We start from the raw sequence: 4,863 nt of genomic DNA on the forward strand, positions 1-4,863 counted from the left end.
TCTGTAGACAAATTCTGCAAATAGAAGGCGTAATGTGTGTACATTTTACATTATGTACACCCCCATATATACATGTAGCTCAGGTAAAGGCCACACATCGACCTTAGCTCTTGACAGGCATGTTACGTGCAGGATACACATGATTGACAAAAAAGGAGCCCTGAAATAAAAAAATTAGAAACTGGACTGCAAACATGAAAAACAGAAAACAAATCTACAACAGTCTTAGTGCTAAGTGGACTGTTATGATTAATGCCATCTGAATAAGTATGCACTGTGCCATGTGGAGTATTAATCCCCGGCCCATCTGCATAAGTATGCACAGTGCCATATTGATTAGTATTTCCTGTGCCTTCTGGACTATTATGCACAGTGCCATGTGGAGTGCTATGAACTGTGCCCTCTGGACTGGTATTGACATGTGGACTGCTCTGTACAGTGACATGTGGATTACTATTCCCTGTGCCATGTGGATAACTATGCTCTGTGCCAGGTGGAGTAGTATGCGGTGGTTTGGAGGGATTGGTTTGCATAAACGGTAGGCCTCTGATATGCTGTTGTTAATTTCTGACAGGGCCCTCAGAGTACTGAGGAGGATACATTAGATAAGGTTGTGGATTGGGTATTCTAGACACCAGACCATTAAGGACCATCTGTGCCTCTCTGTTTTCCCACAAAATTTGCTCATGTAGACCAACAAGCTGACTGACAAAGGAATTTTGTAACTCTCTCTCATTGTCAAAGAAGCGCTGGAGTTGGGCATCCTCCTATTCCTGGAATTCAGCATCGGAATCTCGCAGCTGATTTACAAGGATTCTACTCATTGTGCATGTTGCTAGATCCATCTTGGAAATTTTTTTCTTCCATTCAGGTACATCAAATACTAGAAATAGAAGTAAAAATAAATAAATTTGCAGATCAAATAAGCATATACTGTATGTGCTTGTGGCCTTCCCCTCCTGCAAATCAGCTTCACACTGCAACAGATACATTATGATTTTGGATTTCAGAATAGTAAAATCAGCATAGTGATATTATAATGACAGGTCAATCCGGCCAATGTTGACATTAGCAATAATTTTATTCTATGTCTAAAGAAGTGGGTGCATAGTAAATTTTTAAAAAATACTGTTCATATGGAATGTCGGGGTCTCAGTCTGTGCAGAAGTTGGTGTCACACTTGGTGTCCCTGCCAGTGTCCCTGCACTGTTTCCACTCACCTCATCAAAACCTTCAACACTATTGGTTTCTGGGACCCCCAAGGCAACCATCGAATCGGTGTCACTTATCTCTGAGATGTCATAAAAGAGCATTGGTGGCATCAGTGGGTTGGTTTGGTTGTTCTCCAGAGCAACACTTTGTGAAGATGACAACTGGATGATGATATGGCAATGGGATTAACCAGTTCAGAATTGCCAAATACTTCATTACACAAATCGCAGTAAACCCATTCCATTCTGGCAGCACCACTTTTCCACATGTTATGGTCGTGAACTTTGTTATAATACTTTCGTAGAGCTTTGAGTTTATTCACTACCTCCTGCTGAGTCCGCACAATGCCCCTTGATGAAAGGATCTTAGCAATGTTTGTGTAGACTATCGCATCCTTCACCATGCCACTAATTTGTTTGTGGTTCTCATCCTCCCCTCTGACTGCCAGCAGCTCGTAGATCTCCTCTTCCTTCCAGTGTGCCATGCCTCTCTCTCTGGGCCTGATTCAGAGCTGGATGCTCTGACCAGAGCGCTCACTCTGAAACAGTGCCCTCCTACCTTAAAATGGAGCGGCCTCCTGGCCGCTCGCATAGCTGTGGGTGACCACCCACAGCATATGCGAGTGGCCAAAAAGATGGTCGCGATGCCGTCATTATTCGGGTCTCGCGCATGCACACGATGGAGCTCCCTCCATTGTGTGCATACACATTGGGGGAACATCGACCCGCTTGCGAGCGTCCTGCACTCGCGAGCGGGTCTGAATGACCTCCTCTGTTTTTAGCAGCATAAATTGTGACATCAGACGCCAGCTCCACTGCCCCTCCCACTCAGTCAATCAGGGAGACCCTGCCATTCAGGTAATCAGCCTGTGCACTGCCATCTCAGCCAATTAGCGCTGATTACTATGGCCGGAGTTGAAAAGTCCGGGTCGGAGCATTTCAGACAGTCGTCAACCCATTTAAGACCCAGGAAAAACTCAGGTAAATACCTGGGTCGAAGTCCTGGGAATTTGATCCTGTGCTGACCCTTTAAGACAGAAGAAAAACCCGGGTCGACCTGGCTACAGCTGGGAAATTATCAGGTTCTTTTCTCTGTCTGAAAGGTGTGTCAGAGTGTAGCTTAAAAACTTTGCAGAAGGTTTGAATGTAACTTGAATTTAATGAACATGAATAAGAAAGTTTTTATATGGTTGAGTTTTCTTTAAACACCAAAATCATGTAAAATGTGCATATATTAATGAATAGATACATTTTTTTTAAAGTTTTCAACTGAAATTCATCCAAAATTGACTTAGGTGAAAGTATATTTCTAGAATAAGTTTTTATCTCTAGTAATATTGTGATTCAATTTAATCACAGTGTGAGCGGATATATGTATTAAGAGCTTGTGTGGACATATGCTCGTTTTCTGAGTTAATATAACAAATGTAAAGATACAGATGTTGGTGCATGAGTTTCGTGAATATTTTCATAGTATTCAGACTTAAATGCACCAATAAAGCAATGAGACTAATTAATCTCATCAGTAAGTAAATGGAATTATTTAACACCAATTAAGGATGTTGTTTTTTTTGTGAGAATACAAAGGACCTCATTTTCTATTAACATATACTGATTAATTTCTTATTGACCTATTTACTTCTCACTGTAAATATTAAACACAACTGTGAAGGTTTTCTCATCACATCAAGTAAATTAGGCCATGTTAAACTCTAATATGGAGCTAATCATAACTAACACCACTATAAGTTTCATTTGCAAGTTTTACCCTGTGTATTCTATAATTCATAGGTTATATCGCATTATATTATATGGTGCAAAATATCCCATATAAATATATATATACATATATATATATATATATATATATATATATATATATATATATATATATATATAAGGGGTGTGCACTGGCCACTTTTCGTGTTTTGAGTTTTGGTTTTGGATCTGGATCTTTCTTCGTGTTTTGGATCTGGATTGGTTTTGCCAAAACTACCCTTCCGTGTTTTGAGTTCTGGGTTTTGTGTTTTGGATCTGTATTTTTTTGAAAAAAAAGCATAAAAACAGCTAAAATCACAGAATTTGTAGGTTTTTCTGCTCCTATGCTATTATTAACCTCAATAACCTTAATTTCCACTCATTTCCAGTCTATTCTGAACACCTCACACCTCACAATAGTGTTTTTATGTCCAAAAGGTTGCACCGAGGTAGCTGGATGACTATGCAAAGTGACACGAGTGGGCGGCACAAACATGTGACCCATCTAGGCGTGATACTGCAGTGGCAGACAGGATGGCAGTTTGAAAAACTAGGCCCCAAACTGTACATAATGCAAAGAAAAAAAAGAGGTGCAAGATGGAATTGTCCTTGGGCCCTCCCACCCACCCTTATGTTGTATAAACAGGACATGCACACTTTAACAAACCAATCATTTCAGCGCCAGGGTCTGCCACACAACTGTGGCTGAAATTACTGGTTCGTTTGGGCCCCCACAAAACAAGCTGGCAATTAATCTGTCCCTGCACAAACTTGCTCTACGGAGGCAAGATGTCATCCTCATCCTCCTCATCCACCGATTCCTCACCCTCTTCAGTGTGTACATCCTCATCCTCACAAAGTATTAACTCGTCCCCACTTGAATCCACCACCACAAGTCCCTCTGTACGTTCTGGAGGCTGGTCTCCTTGGAAGAGCTGATAATTAATTTTGATGAACATCATCTTCTCCACATTCTGTGGAAGCAACCTCCTATGCCTTTCGCTGACAAGGTTCCCGGCTGCACTAAACACTCTTTCGGAGTACACACTGGAGGGGGGGCAACTCAGGTAAAATAGATCCAGTTTGTACAGGGGCCTCCAAATTGCCTCTTTTTCCTGCCAGTACAGGTATGGACTGTCTGACATGCCTACTTGGATGCTGTCACCGATGTAATCCTCCACCATTCTGTCAATGGTGACAGTATCATATGCAGTGACAGTAGACAAGTCAGAAATTGTTGCCAGGTCCTTCAGTCCAGACCAGATGTCCAAACTTGGTCCTGCCTGCCCTGCATCACCGCCAGCGGGTTGCTTAGGATACCTAAGTTTTTTCCTGGCAGCCCAAGTTGCGGGAGAAAATGAAGAAGGAGCTGTTGACGTGTCACGTTCCGCTTCAGCTGACAGTGTGTCACCAGCAGGTCTTTGCACCTCTGCAGGCTTGTGTCGGCCGGAAAGAGAGACACAACATAGGCTTTAAACCTAGGATCGAGCACAGTGGCCAAACTGTAGTGGTCTGATTTCAACAGATTGACCACCCTGGAATCCTGGCAAAGCAAATGAAGGGCTTCATCCACAAGTCCCACATGCCGAGCAGAATCGCTCTGTCTTAGCTCCTCCTTCACTTTCTCCAGCTGCTTCTGCAAAAGCCTGATGAGGGGAATGACCAGACTCAAGCTGGCAGTGTCTGAACTGACTTCACGTGTGGCAAGTTTGAAGGGCTGGAGAACCTTGCACAACACGGAAATCATTCTCAACTGCGCTTGAGTCAGGTGCATACCCCCTCCTTTGCCTATGTCATAGGTGGATGTATAGGCTTGAATGGCCTTTTGCTGTTCCTCCATCCTCTGAAGCATATAGAGGGTTGAGTTCCACCGCGTCACAACCTCTTGCTTCAG

At 42.8% G+C, this 4,863-nt stretch overlaps 1 pseudogene; it reads right to left on the reverse strand.

Moving 5' to 3' along the window:
* Positions 1 to 560: 560 nt before the first annotated feature.
* On the reverse strand, positions 561 to 1,696 carry LOC148543177 (uncharacterized; annotated as a pseudogene).
* Positions 1,697 to 4,863: the final 3,167 nt, after the last annotated feature.

Source organism: Taudactylus pleione, unplaced genomic scaffold (genome assembly GCF_031769625.1).
Source record: "Taudactylus pleione unplaced genomic scaffold, aTauple2 ptg000005l, whole genome shotgun sequence".
In the NCBI taxonomy this organism is placed as follows: domain Eukaryota; kingdom Metazoa; phylum Chordata; class Amphibia; order Anura; family Myobatrachidae; genus Taudactylus; species Taudactylus pleione.